This window comes from Ambystoma mexicanum, chromosome 1q (assembly GCF_040938575.1).
Source record: "Ambystoma mexicanum isolate Mex_15411 chromosome 1q, UKY_AmexF1_1, whole genome shotgun sequence".
NCBI classification, from domain to species: Eukaryota; Metazoa; Chordata; class Amphibia; order Caudata; family Ambystomatidae; genus Ambystoma; species Ambystoma mexicanum.
The window spans coordinates 287,317,805-287,343,213 of record NC_090922.1 but is presented as its reverse complement, the minus strand read 5'-3'; positions in this window follow the sequence as shown (position 1 = coordinate 287,343,213).

The window sequence follows — 25,409 nt, the reverse complement described above, 5'->3', positions numbered from 1 at the left end:
TATCTGCTATTGTCAAATGGATTGTCGAATGTTATCATCTCAGTCAGGAACAATGGACATTCCTTTATCCTTGCCCAAAAGTTATTTTTTTCTTCTACTATCTTGTCTTTTTGTTCTTCTACTATCTTGTCGTTTTGTTCTTCAGTGTTCGCATCCACTAACATTTTCATCCCTATTGTCATCTCAGTGGTTTTACGACATTGTGCAATGCATATGTGACACACAGTCCCACTAGTACTAGTATTAGTGCTCCCAGTAATATGTTCAGTCCATCTGCTAGCCATGATGGCATTTATGACCACATGTATGACAACCAGCTTTGGTCCTTTCATGCCCCTTTGGCTTCCTCTTACATCTTGGCGTACATTTTCGATAATTCTGTCACTGCTCTGTCAGTGTGCCATTCTCTCTGTCATTTGCAGGTGTAAATGTGCAACAGGAACTACCAATCTTGGCACAAACTCCTCCTTCCATTGCTGTAAGAAGGTCTAGAACATGTTTGTTTTGGAGTGCTATTAAGCTTACTGCTCAAAGCTTTTCTTTTATTGCATTGAAGCCATTTACTGTACATTTTATTGTCTGCATCAGCTCCCATCTTGTTATCTGTAACCATTTCGCGTTTGTGTACGTCTGGACAGCTAGAGCTATGGACACAAAAAACATCTCTGTTCTACTGAACAACCGATGCTCAGCTGGTACATCGTCTAGTGATGCTTCTGATTCAACACTCAACAATACTCATGACCACCCTTGCACCCTCGTTACTCTCCCACTCCTCTTAGTTGACATATGAACGAGTCAATACTTACACTCCGTGATCCACTAGCACTGTTCGGCTACGGCTCTCCCAAAGCTGCCACGGAACCCTTCTGGTTTGTTGGACTCCTCACGGACCACAGGCAGGATATTTCCAAGATGGCTCCTGAAAGCATTTGTACGAGGGTGCACACCCCATCGCCTCAGATCCTGCGAGGCGCCCCACTGCCCTCCAGGCACTGCGGCAGAAGAGGTGGCTTATGCTGAACGGGCGTATTAAACCATCTCCTCTGCTATCAACTTGTTGGTGAGGTCTGATATGCCAGAGGTCTGGGGGTTACTACGTTCAACTCCCAAGGGCCCAACAATCCTTCCACCAGAACAAACAGTGGATTCAGCCAAAGGCAAGTTAGACTGTTGTTTATTACAGAATAACAACAGTGATCATACAGGAAATTCAAAAATCTCCAGAGTCACCATACCCAAACCCTTGTCAACCCTTTTTGCCACAGAATGTTGTCACAGCCTGGGGCCTCCCTATAAAAACTATCACAAGTACTCATTGGGTGTTCGGAGTCATATACACTATGGAATGCCCTTATAGATCTTACTCAATTGGCCCTTACATGTCAGGTGGCTGATTTGCCCCTTCCCCAAGAAACTATCTATTACATTGTTGCATGGTCTCAGGATTCCCATTGGCCCTTGCCCCCTACCATCCACCCCAGGATTTCTATCCACCGATTGGCTGGAACTGGACTCCCCAGGCCTGAGACCCGCTCTGTTCTCAGCAATCTGTGCACCTCTTCAAGGTGATGAGAATGACTATGTGTACCCAATATATCTGCCAGAAGTACCACGTTTGCCTGTGAGAGTGCTCTCCATGTTGCAACATTGTTAACTTGTTCATGTTTCACTTCGTATCTGTCTTGCTGAGAACTGTTTGTCTTCCCAGGCCGGGTGAATGACCATTGTCTTGCTCAGCCACATCACTTGGTTGAGGACCACAACATTGAGCTCTTCTGGTCCGCAATTATGAGGATTTATTCTTTTTTTTCTGCAGATGGCACCTTGTTGTTTTAGTTTTGCAATGTGCTGCTTCTCTCTGTTCTTGGTTTTGAGCCCTAGCCTTCCTGCTCTGTGCAGCCTGGTTCTGCTTCCCCTCGTCACTTGTCCTGCGGCTTGTGCCCTCATGTGATTCTCGTTATACTTATACTGTGATTTCTACACACTCATATTGTGCGATGTTTCCTATAGGTTAGTCTTATTTGGTCCTGCCAGGCTCGTTATATGATCCTGTATTTCCATAGGGTTAGTTGCCACAAACATCTACAAGCTTGCTTTGCATCTCTTCATTGACTTGCATTCAGAGTTTCTGCACTTGGTTAATGGGAAAAATAATAAAAGCTTTTGACAGTATGTATATGTATCTGGACTCTATCTACAGAACTGTGTAAGCATGTTCTTCGTGTACATGAGTGTGTGTTTGTGTAAAGTTCTGCATGGTTGCGAGTGTACTACATGACACCATGGCTATGCCGTGGTGTCACTAATGTTGTCAGCACAGTGGTTTCTCAGAATTAGTTAACGTCATCCATCATGGCATTTGAGTATATGACCACTGTTGAAGCACCTGTATCCACAAAGACATTCACTGGATAAGGTTTGAATGGCTGTCTGACAGAATACCTTTCTGCATATGTCTCAGTCAGGGCTGTCCGAATAGTGAGTGATTTTGTGCATCCTTCACTCTTCAGGCTGTCATGTTCATGGTGATGAGGGGGGCATTCTTGGGACCCTCTCTTCACACTATTCTAAAAGGAAGCCGGAGAAAGTTAAAGAATTAGCAGATAATGTGATAAAAGCAGAAAAATAAATAAGTGCAGAACAAACTGGCTATAATAAGCATAGAAGGAGCAGTGCTCACAGGAACAGTTGTTGTCACATCCACCCAACAAGGGGGGATCCCAGTAGCAGTGATAACACAGCAAGGAGGATATGCGCAAGCACCATATAATCAGCAGTGGGGGGTGGTAGAGATCAACAACAACCTGCATTTACAAACACACAACACCCTGGGTTTTCATATGTGGGAGGAATAAACAATTACAGAGGACAGTACCAGACAAGAAAAAGATATTATCCAGGGGAAGGGGATTTGGGTACAGCGCTATAGGGCCACAGTTTGGAGGACAATATTTTGCATGCAGCAACTTTGGCCATTACGCCTGAACATACCTACTAATTGTGCAAACATGGCAGCAACAGCAGGCATAGAAGCAGACTCAGACACCTCAACAGATGCAAGTGATACCACAGCAGCAACTACAGTTGCTGCCCACAAAGGCACAGGTCATACTAGCCCAGGTACAAGCACAATTGCAAGGTGGGGAGATGAGGGGAATACAAGTAACAGTGAGCATACTTCAAGCACCAGTACAGACAAAGGTACAAGAAAAGTAACAGTACTGGGACAGAATGTAGTGCCCCAATACACGGCAGTGACAGTCGTGGGCGGCAATCCATTTACGTCTTCTGCTAATACATTTTCCCAGAGAAGAGGATGGTGTGCAACGCACCTGGGATGGCAGTGTTGACACAGGCATCTATGCATACAGTACAATGAGAGGGATCCCAACACACACACAAGTGTTTTTGTATGTGGTGCAGGTGCTGCTGTGGTGAATCCCAGGAATTGAAGGAAAGGTGTTTTGATTGTCCAATGAATTTCTGTTCAGACCACCGTGCTCCTCCAACATTACTTCAGGCACACACACACTGCTAAACTTAGAGGAAGTAGTGGTGAGAAAAGACACGATTATATGAGTTTCTGCTGTAGAAAACCCAAGGGTCTTTTTCCTCTCTGCCATGAGCGAAGTGGAAAGATCTGGGAGAAGAACACCATTAGGCGAGAGAGGATATTTCCCCTCCCCAATTGTAATTTCCTCTCCTGATGTCCCCTTAGTTTTTGAAGGATGCTGTCATTCCACATCAACCTCATCCCAATCATGTCCCCCTCTGAAATTTAACATCTGCAATCCCAACCATTCTTCTCCATGTCCCTCTGACTATTATTTTCTGAATTCCCAATCTACTTTTATAAACCACTACAGTTCCCATATACCCCTCCTATTCTTTCCACCACCCTGATATAAAACATTGTGACAAATCTAAAAGAAATACCTCTGGCTTTTTCCTGACATGTCCCAACAAAAGAGTCAGACAGACTCAGACAATTGGTAATGGCAGCACACACCTGACAGCACTTTCCTTTCCCCACAGGGATAAAAAGTGGAGCACGACAGCACCAACCCAGACCTGTGAAGACTCCTTGAAAGGAATCATTAGACCGCGAACAATAGATGGCGTGTGCTGCAGCAGATGTCAACGGTACACAAAGCCCCCTGCACTGATAATCAGGAGAGACGCCTGCTACTGTGGTAGCTTCCTTGACTCCAGAGACAAGAAAAACCAAGCAGTTCATCACAGCCGGTGAGTCGAGGGGAGAACCGATAAGAAACCGAACGGTGTTGAACTAAAGTTGCAAATGTCAAATTGAGGGAAAATCAAAGAACAGTTAACTTCCAAGGGGAAAACCAGCTACAGAGGGATTCAACACCATGTGGGTGCTCATTCGAGAGACTCTGATTAATTTCGCCAGTATTGAAACTACCAATACCAGAAGGCTTTGTGAAAGCCGCAAGAACAGGTCAAAGTGGTCATACAGACCCCTGGTCTAGACAAATCCCCTGTACAGTCAAACGTGTTTGACATCAAACCATTTGAAAACCAAGGGAAGTGAATCCTGCATAGTAAGAAAGTAGAAGAAATGGAGGGCTGGCAAACATGAACCCAAGAGAGGGATACCGACAGAAAGGGGTGAAGCATGAGGCCCCAATTAACAGTGTGTTGACAAGAGTGAACCCGACAGAGGGATGTCCACAGTTGATTATTAAAAAAGACAGATTTGTGAATACGAAAGGTGAAATTGTTTTGCACACCAAGCCTTTGAGAAGGGTCTGAGCCTAGATTGGGGGATCCAGGTTTGAAAAGCCATCACCCAACGACATGTGAATTCTAGAAGGGTCTGATCCCAGAAGAGGGGGATCCAGGGGTAAAAAGCCGGCACCCAACAACATGTGAATGTAGCAGATGTTATCTTTTTGAATGCAAGCCATAGTGAACCCAACAGAGGTTGGCTGACATTCGAGAGGGATCTGAGCCCGGAAGAGGGAAACCCATGGGTGAAGAACCATCACCCTACACAACCAGAAAAGAACTTGTGTTTATTATTTTGAACCTATCAGGCCCTTGGAAGCAAGACACTTAATCACTCAAGGTCCTGAAATTGCTAGGAACTTTTGTGGATCTGAGCCCGGAAGAGGGGGATCTAGGGGTGAAAGGTCATCACTCAACATGCATGCAGAGAGGAAATTTTTGTTTGTTATTTTGAACACATTAGGTCCTTGGAGGCTAGAGACTTTTTGTAGAAAAAGAGACTTAACCACCTCAGGTCCTGATAACTGGGAACGGAACTGTAGTCTTGTGCTGGAAAAGCTCTGGAGTCCCTCCTTGTCCCGTGCTCTAAACGTGGGGAAGAGAAACCCCTGGCTACCAATTCCTGACTTATCATTTGTGAACACTTCTTTCTTTCTTGTGAACCCTATCCAACACTCTTTTTGTATTTAGTTGTAAGGATTGGCTGTAGATTGTTTTAGTATAGGCCAGATTATTTACCAATACACCATTAGGACTGCATTATTATTATTTGATGGTCGTAGTTTGCTCCAATCTTAGATCTAGGTTTAGATTAGGCGTTCTTCCAACCTACCTATACAGTTTAATAAACACCCTTAAACTGTGATCATTTGTGTCTGTCTTTACTGTTGCCACCATGAGTTCCTTGCACTACTGATGATGACAACATGGAGTGGTGATCAATCTTATGCATCCATCCCACCCTGACACTGAGTGGAGTAACAGACACAGAGTTGTTCGCTACAAAAGACAATGTGGAGTGAGAGGTAGTGTTTGAACTGAGCATACCATGTCCAGTGCACATAATAGAAAGATCAGTGTCTCAGATGACATAATTGGTGAAGAAAGAAAGCAAATACTTGCAGGAGGATCTGGAGAAGGTTCCAAAGGTCCTATGGTCAAAAGTACCCCATGATGTGGACATACTAAAGGGGTAGGGGCTGTACACATTAAAATAAAAGAAGGAGCTCTGTTAACACGAGTAAAGCAAATCCCCCTCTCCCGAGAAGCAGATGAGGGCATATGTGAGACATTTCATGCCCTATGGCAGCAAGGTATAATACAGGAATCCACATGACCTTACACTATGGCTATCTATCCGATCAAAAAATCAAAGGGAGGGGTGCAGCGTTTTACCCCCATTAACAACATAATTGAGGCAGAATACCAATTAGTTCCAAACCATGTGACAATTTATTGCAGCCTTCCAGCAGAGGCACACTACTTCACGTTGGGGATTTGAAAAATACTTTTTCTCCATTGCCCTACATCCAGACTCCAGGGATCCCACTGCCTTTACCTATCACAGAATGAGATTTGAACACACGAGAATGCCCCAAGGGTACTGTGAGGGACCCAGCATATTCAACAGATAATACAAATGGATTTGAGCAATTTACAGGCAGCAATTAGAGTGACAAAACATGTGGATGACCTTTTAGTTTTTGTACAACAGAAAAATAATGCAGAAGGGACTCAGTACACTACTGACATTGCTAGATGACAAAGGGTACAAAGTGGACAAAGACAAATCGCAGTATTGTTAAAAAGAAGTAGTTTACTTGAGCCATATTGTGTCAGCCGAGGGGAGAAAAATAACCCATGAGAGAGTTGAGGCAATACATAAAACACTCAGGCCAGAAAAAGTGAAAGAAATGCAACAGTTTCTAGGGCTGTGCATCTATTGCAGGACAGGGGTATTTAATTACTCCAATTATATGAGCAATAAAAGAAGTTCAGAAAGAATGCAACATAAAATGGACAGCTGAAATGGATGAAAATGCTGAGAACTCAAACATGAGTTAGCAAATGGACCACTATTGGCTATGCCCAATTACAAAGATAAATTTCACTTGTTTTCTCAATCAGATGGCAAGGTTGTACTGACACAAAAGAGGGGACAGAGACACACAACAATGGCTTTTTACAGCCGACTACTAGATCCAGTAATGGAGGGATGCTTCCCATGTGAGGAAGCACTTGCTGCTGCTGCATTTGAAATTGAGAAAGCTTCCACAATTACAATTGGGTGCCCTGTAATGTTGTACATGTAACATGCACTGGTCACAATACTAGAAAGGACCAAATAAACATTGACAATTCAAAGATGTTCAGGATATGAAGTTATAGTGACAAACCCTGTAATAGAGGTAGTAAAATGCAGAAAAATCAACCCAGCAGAATTCATTGCAGAACAAATTGAGAAGGGAGATTACATACACGATTGTGTGGCATGCATAGACAAGAGTGAATGTGGTGTGAATGTGAAGAGTGAAAAAAGGAAGCGATTGAAGGGGGAGACGTGATATTTATAGATGGAAGCACAGGCATCAACCAAAGTACAGGACAAAAACACTCTGGTTTAGCAGTAGTGGGACACAAACACAGAATACACAAGAAAGAGGAGTTGATGGTGTACTCACAGACATGGTTGCCAGCATCCTACACTGCGCAAGCAACAGAATTAGTGGCACTAATTGAAGCACTAAATATGTCAGAGGGTCAAGCAGTTAACATCTTTTCTGACTCTGTACATGTAACATCCACTGTGCATTCAAGACTGGCAAGTTGGGAAAGGAGAGGGTACAAAACAAGTGATGGCACACCAGTACAGCATGAAGCACTATTGAGTAAATTATTAAAAGTGCTACCACTCCCAGTCGAATTGGATTTAATAAAGTGCAAGGCCCACACAGGATGTCAAGATTTAATTTAATTAGGTAATAAAAAACAGACAAAGCAGGTAAGAAGCAGCATATCTGCCAGAAGGGACACATGTGCTCTTCCCTGGTTAAGGAGAAAAAATACCTTTTATGTCACTGATAAAATGGGCAAGGAAAAACATGCATTGCTAGAAAGTTTTAATGCAACAACAACTGTACAAATAATAGAATTGCAGGGAAAAGCACCAGGGGATGAAAAATAATTGAGAAGGAAAAGAGGATGTGTTATGTCCCCAACAGATTTAATTTTGTGGCATGATAGCACAGGCAAGGTGGTAATGCCAAAAAAGTTGTTCAAGATAGCACTAGAACAGCTTCACTACCCTGCCCATGTATTGAAAGAGCATGTGGCTGCTGGGATAAGTGAAGACTGGTTTGTGCCAAACATATACGAGAAGGTTTCTGAATTTGTAAACAACTGTATGATTTGGCAAAAATTGCTCCAGGTCACACTTTAAGAGTAGTACAGGGAACGTTGCCATTACCGGAGTGGCACTTCCGGCACTTGCATATGGACTATGTCGATATACAAGATAGATTTACCTCTCACAAATACATGCTTGTTGTGGTGTGTGCGTTTTCATATTGGCTTGTCCATGTGCCCATAATGATGCCAGTTCAGCAGCAAAATTCTTGGTGAGGGAGTTGTTCCCAAGGTGAGGTATCCCAGATGAAATTTGCTCTGACTATGGTCAGTAATTTGCAAATGATTTGATTAATGAAATAACAGCCCTCCTGGGGAACAGGCACAAATTGTGCACGGTTTATCAACCACAAGCCAAAGGTTTGGTTGAAAAGATGAACGGTTTATAAAAACAGCGCCTAGCAAAGCTAACACGAACACTTGGAAAATCTTGGTTGCGCTGCTTACCTCTTGCACTTTTTGCTTTGCGCAATTCGCCTGGAGGAGATCATCATCTCACTCCACATTAAATTGTTACTGTTCGGAATATACATGCACCTATACCTCAGTCACATACAATCTCTGATGCCAATTCTTCTGCTAACATTCTGGGGGGAGAGTTTCATATGTATCTCAAAGAACTTAACAATATATATCCCTGTAGAGAAGGCCGGGAGCTCAGGCAGAGCAAAAAAGTGATCAAGGAGGACAGTTTCCGTAAGTGGCACTTCTCTCTCCAGGAGACAGTGTGTCCCACATCAGGAAGTGGAAAGAGGAGTGTTTTACAGGTCCTCATACAGTGACTCACGCAACACTGACAGCTGTGAAGATTGAGGGTCAAGAAGGATATGTTCAAATCAAATCACCAACGTGCATGAAGACAAGAGCACCACCTCCCATTAAGAATCGGAGCAGATTACAGCATAATGGAAAGCATTTGTGAACTTTCATTAACTTATTATCAGTAATACAACTTTATAAAAGACCACCAAAGGTGGAATGAGAGATCATTTATAAAGACAATGGGCCTCATTCCAAGTCTGGCGGTAGCCGTCCCAATAAAACCTGCAGGTTTCTGGCAGACTTATGAATTTGACTGGTGCCTGGTTTGCCGGAAACACCGGGGCATTACAACCCCAGTGTTCCGGCAAGTCAGGCGCCGGTAATTGTAAATCCCCATTACCATTTGTGTCTCCTAGGACTCAATGGGAATGGCACCACGGAAGAACAATTAATAATGGGGCCGGTGGTTCCGGTAAACTCTGTGGGCGGGTGCCATTCCGGCCGCAAGGTCTGACCGTGGCAGGTGGGACGACACCCCCCTACAGAGTTGTACTTTGCCGGTCAGTAAAAATGGTGCCAGTAGGCTTACCAGCACCGTTGTTACCGGTCCTGCATAGTTAGAATGAGACCCAAAGTTTTTAGTAGGAGACAGCAAACATTTTTGTGTTTTTGGAGTGTGATAATATTGATATGCATTAGTGTAGGATTCATATTTTTGTTTTATTTGGTTTTGAAAGAAAAAGGTGGTACACAGTTAAATCACAATGTGAATAGAGGAAAAAGGAATTTAATGGATGAAGAGGGTTTTCATCATGATGCTGAAAAAGGGGAAAAATGTATCTTCTGATAATGTCTGGTCCGATGAAATGTTACGGGTCAAAAGAGAAAGGGCACACGGCACATGCTACGTCTGCTCACTCATCCCACACATAATAGGAGCACCCAAACTTTTCCTACCTCAGGGTGTGTCTTATCAGGAAGCAGGATGCCCAATGCACCTATCCCTCTGCACAATTAAGTTTTCGCCAAAATGACCGAATCCAAATGAGCTAACCAACAAAAAGTCCGAAAGAAGTTACCACCAAATGTTCGACCTTCTTTCAGACCTTTGGTTAGGTGGGTCATTTGGATTTAGTTTAGGGCTTTGGGGGGTGCAGGGGTGTCCCCCGAACCCGTGCTTATTATACTGTGAGCAGATGATGCAGGGGTGTCCCCCGCAGCTGTCCTGCAGTCCAAAAAAGAAAAAGAAACAGAAAAAGGCTACGGGTGCTGCAGAGATCTCACCTGCAACTCCACACTCACTATAATATACAGTATAGAGAGCGGGGGTTGCAGTTGACACCCCCGCAGCTGACCCAAAAAAATAAAAAAAGGCTGCCGGGGCTGCAGGGGTGTCCCCCACAACCCACGCTCACTATACTGTACAATATAGTGAGCAGGGGTTGCGGGGGACACCCCTGCAGCTGATCAAAAAAGAAAAAGGGAAGGACCTACTTCGCCGGTTCCCGATCAGAAGTGAAAGAGAACTGGTGTTGTAGGGACACGGCACAATGGAATTAAAGGTAAGTAAGGGGATGGGGTTGTGCAGGGGTGTTGGGGGGGGGGTGTTTGCGCACATCAGAATTCTTCATGGGAGAAACAACTGAAGATTATTGCAAACAAATAATCTTCGGTCATTTCTCCTTCGAACATTTCATCCATGGTAAAACAACCCCAAATCCAGAACTAGGGGTTTATTCCAAGGAGTAAATGTCACACTTCACAGGGTACATGAAGGGGAAAATGTTGTTGGGGGAGAGGTGGCATTGTACCCCCTTTAGCATTCTGGCAGCAAGCAGACCACATCTAAGCAAAGGGGGGACTCACCTATACCCCCTCCGTACATTTTTGCACAATATAACATTTACCAGTATGCCAATAAGCTAATGTATACATGTGTTTAGAGACTCCATTTTGTGTCCTGCTGACTGCCATCTTTTACTAGGCCCAAATTCATTCCACTGAGATGTCAGCTTTCCCTTCCCCAGCACCGCGCACAGACAGCCCACAATGCCTCCACTCACGTTCAGCTCTGTGCGAGCCTTGTTCTCACAGACGTAATTAGTTAGTATTGAGTACTCACCTTGTGCCCATCCATCTCTGCTGATCTACTCATGCCCTCTCTACCCCCTCCCTCCAGGCCATGGTCCACTGGCCCCCTGCCCTCCACTCTCTTTGAAGGTATCTGCCTACAGAACCACTCATACAACCACAACAGAGTACCTGCCATATACTTAATCATGTGTAGCAGTATATTCTCCCCAAAACTAACATCTGTCTATATATTTGTTTGAATCGTAGGGCACCACGGAAGCATAAATAACAAATCAAACCCCACAGATAAGGCACCTGGGAGAAGGGCCCAGTGCCACCATACCCCCATAAATGCAAGGGTCAGACTGCCCATATATCTGTCTATGCTTTGCAAAGGTACCCATCCACATAATATTTTATGTTCACTGTTATTCTCTGTATGCCAATCATTATTGTTTAGTTTAGATTAGTAAGAAATGTAACTCTTCATGAACTAAGTTCAACCTTCACACCGCCGAGATGAGCCCAGCTGACCCACGTGCCATCTGAGCAACTCAGACACAGCAGCCAATTGTAAACTGACATCACCTATAGAGCATGCTGTGCCATGTAGGCCAACCAATTGAAACTGTTATTTCATACTTAATTTACATCAATTGTGACGTTATTTTCGGTTCATAATGTGCTACCCGTGTATTGTTTAGCAAAGCGCTCCCAGGCAGCAGAGTTCTCTGCTAGCATTTCATATCTTATATACAAATTGGTTCTACTTGAAATTATTCTCCTGGTCTCATTCCCCAGCAGGGTGTGTCCTTTATTTTGGTCTGTTGGATATAACGTGCATGTTGGGCAGTAACCTTCAATGCCTATGCCAATAATTATGTGAAACTAAAAAGAGACAACAATATGATAGTAGAATATAAAACAAAGGGTTCTAAAAGGGAGAAAAATAAGTGAACACAAACACATTGTAGTACGTAAAAAAGGAAGGACAAAACAGGTTAAGTGAAAGACAACATCCAGTTGACATAAAGAGCTTCACACGATTCCCTCTGTGTTTCAGGTCCAATGGGTCTATCCATCTAGGGAATAATACTGGCTGTGCCAAGGTGATGAGGAGTGCAGCGCTGATGCAGGGGACAGCTGCTATAATGGACGTGTGGTGGGCCTGTGGATTGAAGACCTACGCCCAGCTTCCGCCTGATTGGAGTGGGATCTGTGCAATCGTCACTCTGCACAGCCCTCCCCTGGTGGTACCTTGAAACAGCACTGCTGTGGAGCTTGTGCTACAGAAAAGAGTGGTACAGAAAAGTGAGAAACAGAAACCACTAAGCAGAGTTAGAAAAAGGAACATCTACTGGTCCAACAAGAGTGCTGAAAATATGGCCGCTATTCCTGACAAATTGTGGTTGTTCTCCAAGGCTGACACTTTCTTTACATACCTGTTGCTTACAGGTGTACAGGCTGCAGCCAATGCAAAGTTGCTTCAGCTTACGCGTTATGAGTTGCTGTAATTGGCCAATTCAACAGAAAAAGGCCTAAATGCAATAAAAGAAGAGTTAAGGGCACTACTTTTGCTGGGCGTCCAAAATCGTTATGTTCTGGACCTTCTTACTGCTATAGAAGGAGGAGTGTGTGCCAAGTTTGAGAGCCACTGTTGCACCGTAATTCCCATTAGACAGGCTTCAAATGGAACATTGAAAGCAGCTATCAGGGAAATACAGACACTGCATGAAAAAATAAAAATGACAAATTAAGTTAGTTTAGTGCAGTCAAGTAACTGGCTGGACAGCATTTTCACATGGGTGTCCACCTGGCTTTCTGGAGTATTTTGAGTTACTGTTCCCACGTTGGTCCTCATGCTTGTCACCTGCTGCATTGGCAAACATATTTTGAGACTGTATACTAACAAACAAAGAGGAGAATTTATGCTGCCCCTGAGTATTGATGGGGTTAATGAAAAAGAGAAGGGTATAAATGAACTAATTGGGGAAAATTCAGAGAACGATATTGAGGGTTGGGTCACAACACAGCCTGGGGATTTAGAAAGCTACAAGGAATATTGGATTTCATGTCTTGTGGAAGGACAGGTATGTATATTGGTGCGAGCGCACCGAGAAGTGCCCAGAAGTGCCCTGTTTGCCTGGAGATTATCGTGTGAAGCGTCCTGTCAAGTCTGTATCCTGTGGACCTTTGTGGACTATCGTGGACCTTTTTTGCTAGTTGCTCTGGTAACAAGCCCCGCCCACCTATTAAGGAACTTCCTCAAATAGGCACGGCCACGCGCACAAGCGCGAGCGCACCGAGAAGTGCCCAGAAGTGTCCTGTTTGCCTGGAGATTATCGTGTGAAGCGTCCTGTCAAGTCTGTATCCTGTGGACCTTTGTGGACTATCATGGACCTTTTTTGCTAGTTGCTCAGGGTGAGCATATTAGTGGTAACATTCACCATCTCTGAAGTTATACTATGTACATTTAAATGATCTATTCCCCATTTTTTTCTTTTTTAGTAACAAGCCCCGCCCACCTATTAAGGAACTTCCTCAAATAGGCATGGCCGTGTGCACCAGCATGCGTGCACCGAGAAGTGCCCGGAAGTGCCCTGTTTGCCTGTTAGCCGGGAGCGCAAGGGGCGGGGGCGGTGTTACTCTCTACCTTCGAACCAATTGCTTTGCCTGCCTCGGATTATTGCAGTGCCATAGAGGAATTGTGAAAACCTGCTTATTGTATTGCAACTGGCAAATGAGGTAATTTGTTTGAGCCACCTCTTATTTTTCCACTGTGTGTAAGAGGACTGCATTACTTAATTCGGAGACTCTTATAGTCTTGCACGAGACCAATGATTAACTTACCCTGTAACACTGTGTTCTAGGGGGCACCGGGAGTGTGGAGTAAAACGCAATCATCAAGCAGGAAAGTATTTCCCTCCGAAGTTCACAGCGTTATTTTTTTCACGTGCAGAGGGAAATCCTAATACTGCAGTCATAACTCTGTGTTGAAAGTGTTGCCCTACGTATGGTGTGAGTGGGGGGAAATTCTAAACCTTATTGCTATAAATCTTGTGTAGAAAGCGCTGCTCTTTACTGATTGCTGTGTGATCCTTTGTGTGAGTGAAGGTAAACCATAAGCTTGTTGATATAGATTCTGTGTCATTTTCACATTGCGCCTTATTTCCTTTTGCGACTTCCGGCGCAATACATCCATCAGGGACCATAGCCCTTCTGGGCCCATATTTTAGTTACGGGGCAGTGAGTGTGCTGTTGATAGCACGGAATTTAGGAGGACCAAACATCCCCTACCCTGTATATATAAGGGAACATTCTTGTCAAACTGACAGAAGGGGAAAAAGGCGCACAGAGAATCATCTGTACCATTTGTAAGGTGTCAATAGCCATTGAGCAACTAAAGAACCTAACAGAATAGTGGTATAAACACACTGTATATAAGATTGAACGTGCTGCCTAACCCGGAGTATGGTAGGAACCTTAAGAAGTGGCAAGCTACCAACGCCGCCTGGGGTATCTAAAAATAAATTGGAAAAGAAAAATATACTAATCGCAAGTGGGACCTCTGTGTATCCAAATACCAAAATCTCCCAAGTGGCAAATCAGCATCCCCTGAACATGAACGTCCAAGACCCTAATGACCAGCTGGGGGAGAGGGAACCAGAAAAATGGGAATTGAGTGGAATCTACTTTCCCCCTCTCCCAAATTCATTGGGAGAATTAATAAAGGACCCTTGCAAACCATTTAAGAAGTTAGACCACCCTGAGGAACATATGCAAAAAAGTTTACTAAGTGTGCAAGATATACCAATAAGGCCCTCAACATTAAAGATGGGCGACACCTTGCCCCCTACTGCCCAACTGGACACGTCCCTGCTGGCCCCTGCAGTATCTGCGCAGTTGGATAGAAGGGTTAGACTCTCCACAGGACCCTCAACCCCGGTAAGGGCCAGGGGTGGAGGTCTCTATAACGTGCACCTCCACAAACCCAGTATTGGAAGAATGGAGGAGCATGTTTTATCTCCAATATTTTGACCCTACGCAGAAGGTATGGGGGAAGTGAGAGGCATGTTCGGAAGTGCGAATCCAGGAGACACAAAGCTAGATCTTCACAAATGCTCTAGTCCAACCACCCTTATTCCTCCTCAGATTCATGAATATGAGGAACCTGCCCCCAATAATGCCAGCGAGGAGTCTAATGCCGAAGAGACTGTCCACACATTAGAGTCCTTTCCGGTCCTAACCACGATTCTTAATCTCCTGGATAAGGGGCATGAAAGGACCCATGGAGAGATTCAGGAACTGAGATTTATGATGGTAGAGTGTTTATAAAATGTAAGAAGGCTGGAAGGGTTTGTACACGGTCTAAACACCTACAAAAAAGACATTCCATTGCAACCATCTAAGGAAATTAAGCTGAGGCACAATATAGGCTCCCAAATAAGGGAAGAAGACAGAGAGTATTAGAACATGGCAATGGACAAAAGCAGAAACGTCTGGGCATCAAGAGAACAGTCTCACGGGGCCACTGTACCCTGCAAGAACAAAAATGAGCAAGAGTATAAGTCCAAAGAGGTGAATGAATTAAAGAGGTTGATACTAATCAACTCGGAGTAGATTAAAAGTGTGGAAAATCAGAGAGTAATGGAGTATGAAACTAGAGGCAGTAAAGAAATAAATTCTTTAGAACAAAGTATTGGGAGTAACCCTGATAGTCCATCTGTTTTATTGAGGGTGATTGAGGAGGAGGCTAGTCAGAAACAGGTACAGAGTCAACACAAAACACAGATCCTAATCAGGAGGAAGCCACCCTTTGTCTAAGAAAATGAAGGCAAGGGCCATTAAAAGAAGAGCTAAGAGTGAGAGGGGGAGGGGCAACATAGGGCCAACAAAAAAATCACAAAATCAACCCTCCACAAAAATAAAAAATACAACTACAAACATTAAAGACATCTGTAGCTTATCAGGCGAGGGTGGAATATTAGGCTTCACCCAACTCAATGAAGAAAGTAAGCTAGCTTTGGAGGTGAAGGAAGAATTAGGCAGACAGGATTTGGGGAGAGTGGGAGTTTCTTTCCATACATTAGAAACTGAACAGAAGGCACACAGGAATGAATATGGTGAAGCTCAGGATACCCTATTTGAAGCCATGAAACACAAGGGGAAAATAGTCACAGTTAAACAAAAAAAACAAAAAAGCTGAATGATAGCAGACCAGAAGGGAGTAAAGAGGTACTGAGTATTCAACAGTTCTTTAGCACCAAAATAAAGGAAAGGATTACAACAGAAAATGAGTTGGAAATAGGTAAGGAAAGTGAAAGAAATCAGGCTCCCCCAAAGGGGCTAAATACCACCATTATTCCCACTCAGCAGGAGGGGACGGGAATAGAGGGAGGGAACGAAATTATGGAATCCAATGCAAGTGAGCTACCCGTGATTCCCAGTGAAGACATAAAAGAACTGGTACAGGAAGCGCTTTTCAAAATTCTTCAACATTCATCTAAGCTTGGTCCATCCTTCCCCTCAGCAATAGCGCATTCAGACTGTAAACCTGTGGAGGTAGTACAGAGGAGGGACCCCCGAAAGATGTTGGTAGAAGTTAAAAAAGATACGAGTCAACAGGGACCAAATGATTGATCGCATGAAGATGGGTCACTTTTTGTGTGCCCATTTTAAAACATGGGGGTATTTCCACAAACGCCTCAGCTAACCTTATCGATATGAGAGAGGAAGGCTTTGTGGAGGGACCCTCGATAAACCAAACACAAAACGTAGCTAAGGAATTTGAAGAGCATATAAGAGAGAAATTCGAATTGTGGAACCTAGAGAAGATACCTGAAAAAGGAAGAGAGTTCAATCAAGGGCGGGATGTGAAGTTTGAGACCCAAGGTGGTAGGGAGTAGGAATCTGTAGGCAACTTAAGTTGGAGGAGCAAAACCCAATGTTCCAAAATGTCAAGCAGGAGGACTGGAGAGAAAGGACTGACCGAAATATGTAGATGACCCTAGTGTCATATTGAACTTTGTACTAACAATAGGAGGCCCGCCTTCACTAAACTGAGGAAAGATTCTCTCCCTATTTAACAAGATTCGTCATCTCTCATTGATCTCTTCAGTGGACATTAAGCTTATTGACTACATTCACCCCACAAGATATGACTGTGTGAGGATTGTGTTTTACTCAAGAGCAACATACAAACTTGCACTTAAAGAAGGAGTGGCTCTGCAAAGATTTGGTTATGACATTGTAAACTTCAGCCAGGGTGCGGGAAAACAACAGGGAGGGGAGCGGATTGGTTATTCCAGTGAGTCAGAAGGGAATAAATATATACAAGGAGGCCGTAACATAAACATTGAGAAACAAGTCAGTGATGTAGCCGAGCTTAGACCACTGGCACAATCCTTGAGAGAATCAATAGCCAAGATTCAAGGGGCCTCATTACAACTCAGGCGTTAAGGGTTAACGCCGCCGTTAACCCTTAACGCCTGATTCCGATTTTAACGGCTGCTTCTAGCAGCCATTAAAATCCATGGCACTAACCCGCCATGATGCTAATTACGCCACCGTAATTTACGGTGGCGTAATTAGCGCCATCCCCACTCCCATTAGGCCCTATGGGGCAAAAATGGGAATGTGGAAGGGAAAATGGGAAATGGGGATTTACTGCCCCACTCACCTTGGAATGGGGCGGTAAATCCGCCATCCACCATGGTGTAAACATAGTTTACACCATGGTGGTAAAGTTGGTGCAATTAGCGCCTGGGTCGTAATGACCCCCAAGGTCCGAAAGATTCTACCTAGAGAACTGCTAAGCACAGTTTTTTTTTATCATGGAACTCTAGGGGGTCATGCCCCTTTCTGTATTCTGCCAACACATGTTCAGAGCTTTTGAAATACTCCTCTCTGTGGATCCAAGAAACATGGGCAACAACCGCAATATCATTAGATGGTTTTAAGATCTTTCAGGAATCCTCCATAAAAAAAACAAGGGGAGACCAGCGGGGGGATTGCTTATTGCGATCAAGCACAACATTAACTTCAAAACCATAAAGAATTTCTGTATAAATAAAGGTTGTATAGCTATGCTCATAAAAGTGGGTTGGAAGTATGCTTGGATCCACCTGTTAATCATAAACATATACTGGCAACCAGATTGTGATCTAAAGACGTATATTGAGTCAATTGACTTAACGATTCAGGAATGCCAGGATATGAATAATGATTTGTATATTATTATGTGCGGGGACTTTAACTCAGTAATTTATGTGGAAGAAGATCGGTATGAAGGAAGGATTGGTTGGACGAGGAATGAATGCGGGGACACACGGAAATACCTTCAGGGGTTGCAATGGGCACAATTCATAGGTGGTTGGGGTTGCAATGTGTAAATAATTTGATGGGGGATACAACGGACAAATTAACTTGGTCAAATGGCAAGTGGAGCTCCACATTGATTATTTTTTTTTATATTTAAAGACCTTTTCGCTCATACACGAGTTTAAATTGATTGATGTGTTGGAGAGTGACCATAAAATGTTAAAAATGATAATATCGATAGAGGTGGAAAGGGTTGAGGCACCTAATTACGATATGCCGGTGTCTCTCAATGCCCAACAGAATAGAATCGTGTGGCATAAAACAAATATTAATAAAGTCAATATGCTTTTTCAGCCAGACTTTAACAGTAGTAGGTATAGCCAAAAAAAAATGTTATGTGCCCACAATTCCTTTGTGGGCTATATCGAGTTCGTAGTCATTGGTAAAGTGGGAACAAATAAAAAAAAATATATAAACAGGAAAGAGCCCCACAAGTATGCTTATTCAGACGAAATGAAAACCCTTAAGAATGAACGTAATTGTGAAATACGTCGGTTCCTAAATCGTCATAAATACTCACATAAAGTGATGGACCGGAGTGAATTCTCCCTGTTAAAAAATAAATGGAAGAGGAAAGCAAGGTGTCTATGTGCCAAACTGTACCAGGGAGACGCCAAAGACATGTTTGTAGCTCTTCGTGAGATAAATACACGTAGATTCTGGGCACTGGTAAATAAGGGAGGGCTAGCGCAAATGAAAGCTCAAACTGTGTGCATAAATTCGGAGAAATGGGAAGGATACTTTAGTACACTGTATTCCCCCTCGATTGTGGCTTGGAATCCTCTGTCTCATTTTGTAAATGCGGTATGGAATCTTTTTTTTGTGGTAAAAGATATTGAACGTATCATTGCTAAAAGCTCTTCCTCGAGGGGCCCCAGGCCCAAATCTTCTCTGTAAAAGCGTTATGAAGGGAAATGTAAATATATGGGCAAAAATTTTATTCCTCTTATTTAAAGACATTCTCCACACGAAGAGCATTCCTATAAATTGGAGAATGTCGTATATTGTACCAATTTATAAAAAAGGGGATAGGGCATCTCTATCTAGTTATAGACCAATTGCCCTTTTAGATGTTGACTCCAAAATATTTGCAAGTCTCGTTCTCGCCCAATCAGTTTGGATTTAGGAAAAACATAGGCACAGATGCAAGAGGTCTTCTAATTAACATCCTGCAAAATGCAGCATGGACCCTAGGAAATCCACCCATTTACGTTGCGTCGATCGATCTTACTGCTGCTTTTGATCTTGTGGATAGATCAATTCTGTGGTCCAAATTTGAGAATTTAGGAATGCCGTTACCCCTGCTGTCGATCCTGCACAACATGCACGAAGATTCTAGACTTATAGACTTAATGTGGAGGGGGTTCTATCCCAAGAAATCAGGGTCAAAAACAGCCTAAGGCACGGCTGTATTTACGCACCGACCATATTTAATCTGTACTTCTCTGGGTCAGAGTCTAAAACATCTTTTAGTCAGCTCCCCGAAGATTGAGGGTACTAAGATTTTGTGCACTGCGTATGCAGACGACGTGACCCTGTATGCTTATACTCCAATTGGACTTCAGCATCTTTTATCGGCCTTTAAAGAATATATCCTCGCAAATGCCCTAAAAATAAATTACTCAAAGACGGTTATAGTATGCTTATCTCATAAGAAAAAACAAAAAGGCTTCTCCTGGTTTGTAAATCATGAAAAACTTCCCACAAGTACGGCCATAAGATACTTAGGGTGTCCGGTGTTCGGGGACAAGAAAAAAGCGAATTTTCGGAACTTACTGGATGTGAAGGTGGGAACAATGATTGCACAAGTACGTAAAATAGACTCGAAATACGGTAAATTTTCGTTAGTGCCTTGTCTCCGCCTGTACAAAAGCAGCATTGTGGCCCAATTCTGTTATGGCTTAGGACTAGCTCCATCATGGTGCAGAGGCGAGGTGGCAATATACAAAGCCAAAATGGTAAAATCGATGGTGAGGTGTTTGCCCAAATGTGTGCCCTTGGTGGAAATTTGTTATGAACTCGGCCTGCATTCATTGAGGAGTGTCCTAGAATGGCGCAGAATGGGCCTTTACACGAAATTGCTAACAAGTAATGAATCCACACTATATGACATCATGTGGAAGGGCATCAGGTATGGTGCCCCCACATCGAAATATTTGAGTGACATGATGGAGGAAGCAAACGTTATATTGGATCAACTGGGTGTACCTAGAGATTTGTTAATTAAGAACCCAATGAAAGTGAAAATATTACTGTTACATGCGGATTGGAACCTTACGGTGCACGAGGTCAAGAAGACCCACTTATACAATCATATTGTAAATGACTGTAAAAAGATGGGGGAACCTGCATCATATTTAATTAAATTCCCGGATAGGAAATGGAGGCAGGAATTTATGAGATTTCGATTTAACGTGTTGGGAATGGGTGAAATACAAGATATCAGAAACGGTGAGATCAGGGGGTATTCATTCTGCAAGTTTTGCAAGCAAACGGAAAACTGTGAGACATTGGTACACCTGTTGACCCAATGTGACGGATTAAGGAAGGAGCGCATCAGTCACTTTAGTTGCTAAGTACCCAATACTGAGTGTGTGGATCTAGAGCTTTTGTGGCGGGACATGCTGCATGGCAAAAGAGTAAATTTACAGATCGCAGTAGTAAGATTTTTGAAAATGTGCTGCTGTTTATGAAATTGTGCTAAAGAAATCATTGACAGCACGAAATTACGTATTAGCATTGTATTAGGATTGTATCAATCTTTAGAAAATAAAAAATTGTAAATATCTGAGTGGTTTTATGAAGAATTGTAACCGAAATGTTAATGGATTGTTGGGAAAGTCAACTTGTGTATACGTAGATTATCGTTAGTATGTGTATCTTAATACCATGAAATCCTTGGATCAATTGTAAATCGTATTTAACTAGTGTTAGCCCCCCGGGCTTTTTAGAAGATGTGAGTTTTTATTGATTTTATGGAAAATCTTACACGATTATGGTAAATTAAATTGTTTTCATTGTTTTGTAAGTTATGACATTTTCTTTGTTAGTATCAATCCTGTCTGTTTACAATTTGTGTTTCTTTATGTGCTTGAACTCCAAAATTTTGTTGTTTGTAAAAGTTACTTTGTAACTATAAATAAATAAATAAATAAATAAATAAATAAATAAATAAATAAGTATATGGGTGGGTGACCCATTGGAGAGTTGGGAAGAATCTGTGGGTGAAATTACAAGACAAAAAAAGATATGGATTCATAAAAACAGAGTAGCGGAAGAGGGACAGGGGAGGGAAAAGGAGTTTGTTTTTGATAGATCAATAAAAGAGGGGAATAATGTGGTAAAACTGCAAGTTCAGCACAGTAAAAAGGTGAGAACTTATCAGCTGCGAGAGTAGCACTCTGAACAGGGATGGGGCTTCCTTAGTAGCCACACAGCAATTTGAACTAGGCTGGAGAAAGCACGAAATGACAGTATTTCACATTAAAGAAACATAGATCATGAAGATGTGTCACCGGTAAGCATTTAAGGTTTAGCAGTAGACTGGGGCACTGCAGATAGGCCTCAAAGCCTGCTTTTCAGAAACAAGTGCTCATATCATTCATTTGCTTAGAGGGTGCAGTGGCTGGTAGCACATCGCAAATACCACAATCGCACGGTAGGAAGCAAACAATCTTTGTTAATTTTCGAGGCCATAAAACAGAGCTTATGTGTGCCGTAGAAAGGCAATGAATGCACAATCATTTTATGATTCGGCATATTAATGCATGCAGCCTGGTTTACTGATGGTTTTAGAAAACCCATGGCGGTTTCAAATTGTTCATGAGTATATCTCTGCCTGGGAAGAAGGTCGAAAAGTTCCTAATGTGCAACATTAACACAGTAACTTGTTCTTTGTTCGAGGCTCTGACAATATCATGATAGAAGACTTTCTCATAACAATGTAGTTGAGATTACCAGGGCAGTTGAAGAAAGATCTTCTGGCTATCTCAAAAGTTTCAATGAATTGGCACTATGATGAGAAATGGGGGTTGGATTGAGATGTCAGAACGGGAAACTAGGGGTAGTGTGGTAAGTTTTGAGGGACCCAATCATAGAAGATAATGTATGATATGATTTCACCAATCAGTTTCTTGTCAGGAGACACTTTAATGTTGCAAAGTGATTGATGCTAATTTGATTTTAATGATATAAAAGCTTTGTTTTGGGGTGCATGTTTGACAGTGCATTACATGAAGATCGGTTACGCATTCTGTTTGAATTTCAAGTTCCGACCTGCAACTGGGCCCAGACTAAAGTTGCGTCACTTCTTGCCTGGCGTACATTCCTTTTTGACTACTTTTGTCATTTTCATTGGTGAGTTTTGAGGCAACCCCCTGAACAGTGCTATGGTGCTGTCAGGATTTTTGTTTGGCCAATTGATGCACAAGTTTCTTTTACTGTTATACTACCCAATGGGTGTGAATTTGTGTTGCTTAAGATATGTCCATATGTGATGGCTCATAACTAGCATACTATCTTGGGGACCAATACTGTCAATGTACTTCAAACAATATTGGCTTGATTTAATAGAAATCACTGAATACGGCCAGAAGGGCCTTTCATCAATTGGAACGCAGGACTTTCATGCAACATTATTACCCAACTACACAAATCATAAGTATGTTCTTTATATTGCAAATGTGTTTAATTAATTTTATGATCGTTTAAATGATAGTGCACTTCGAAATATGTGCAGTTTAGATGGGACTATAATTGTAACAGTTTTCAAGAGGAATTGCCTCTCTCAAATCTAATTTAAAAGTCAGTGCCGGCCAAATAGACATTAGCAAGGGTTGCTATCATGTATGAAGGTGGGTCTCAAAGAGGGAAGAGCAAGACTGTCCCACTTGAAGAAAACAAATCAAATGTGGTGCCCTGTCTTCAGTGTAGAAAGGGGATGTGTTGTAATCTGCCCTTAACTTTCTGCTATGTATGGATGTGATGAATGAGTGTTCCAGATTGCAGTGTTGTGTGAGAGTTCCCTGCTGTATTTTTCTAGGAGTGACAGTTGATGCGAGAAGGTGGCAGGTGGACGTGTTTTTGTGTACTTATGTCCTGTTCCCACTACCTATTTACTAACCTGTAACTGGAATTAAGCAAGCTTCCTTTTCTACAAGAGGTTCCTGTGCTTCTGTGAGATCACCTCCCCACAGTGTTAGCATGCTGATGTCGACCGTATAATCCAAATAATGCTCTTTTTATTCTAATCAGAAACAAAACCTTACCACTTTAACCTCAAAGTTTGAGAACCTTAACATGGAGAATTGTAAAAACGTCCTTGGAAGTGAAGTGCATGGCAGAGTCACTGGGAAAGCATGCAATGACATTGGGGGTCATTCCGAGTATGGAGGCAGCCATGGTGCAATTAGCACCATGGCCGCCACCAAAATCGGTCCAGGTCCGGGTTCCTTGAATGGGGACTTACCAGGTCATTCCAACCTAGGAGGACCCGCTAAGTCCCCATTCAAAAAAACAATCCCCATTCCCATTTGAGCCCCCATAGCCCATAGGGCTCAATGGGAATGGAGAGGGAGCTAATAACGGGCCCGCTAATAGCGGGCCCGTTATTTGCTCCCTGGTCCCTTAGCGGCTCCCGCTAAGGGTGGCTGGTAAAACCAGCCGCCCTTAGAGGGACCCGCTAAGGGACCACGGAATGCGGCAATAGGGGCTTAACGGCACCGGCATCCTTAACGGTGCCGTTAAGCTCCTACCGCCGTACTTGGAATGACCCCCATTGATTTGAAATGAGAGGAGAGAAAAGCCAGTGCAATCGAAGGAAGTGGTTCAATGAAGAGTTTCCTGCTGGTTGAGCCGGTATGACACTCAAAAGAGGCTAAAAGTGGAGGTTTCATATATGATTGTGAAATTCCTGGACTACACAACAATACCATGAAGCTGGCAGGATGGGAAAAAGGTGGAAGAAGTTAGAGGGCTGCCTAACCATTTTAACATTGAATCCAGAAATCAACGTGGAGGAATGCAGGTGTAGTAGTCTTGCTTTTGAGGTGCAAGTACTATGCATCGAGAATGTAGTGTGGTGCATTGGAATCTGGTGAGGTCATGGTAGAATGTTGTGTGTGGGTGACTGCTGGGGATTCTATGTGTGGCAGTTACATCTTGGAACTGGAGGGTGTAGATGTGCCAGTGTCTTATGTCTAGGAACCTACTTATGTGACTTGCCTGATGTGTACCAGTGGGGCAATACACTTACCCTGAGGAGCCTTTGCTTCAGTGACTTCATACCTAAAGAACCTACAACCTACGTACGGCCAATGAGCTTCATCCCTTACCTAAAACTATTCATGAAACACTAACCTACATTGGAATCTCTGCTAATGTATACACGGCATTCCAGTTCTTTTGTGGGAAATGTGTATTAGACATAACATAAAATAACCTTTTCCAATAATATTTTCATGCAAAAAGAAATAAACATATTATTCTGAAAGTAGTCTGTAACATCTGCGGTGCAGGGAAAACTGTCACCAAAACTCAAGGTCCCCTATTGATGAATGTACTGTCTCCTGCACATTAGTTTGGGGGAAATTCTAGACATTTATGGATGACCAAAGACAACATACATGAGCTTTCTGACTGCAACGACCCTATGAGGTGGCAAGAGTTTAGTTTTGATTGGTAAAAGCAGTTATGAGTAAAATACATGTCTCCAGGTCTCTACCCTGAAGACCACTCAGTAGTTTTAGAAAATGTTCTGCCTAGGACAGTTCAGCCAAATATGAAAAAGGGATTGCTGGGTGGTAGTTTATGATTTGGGCTTGATCTGTAGGACTGGGGCTTAAGGAGCCCCACATGGAATAGAAATCATTATAATCATTTGTATTATTTATTTAATAGTTCACCTACCTTTTTTCCTTCATCTGAGAGATACAAGTAAGCACAGCATGTGCCCCAAGCAAAACCTCATGTATTGATTGCCTCGCGGTTTCCCCATGGAGAGAAAGGAGTTCTGGAAATATGAAAGCAGATTGGCA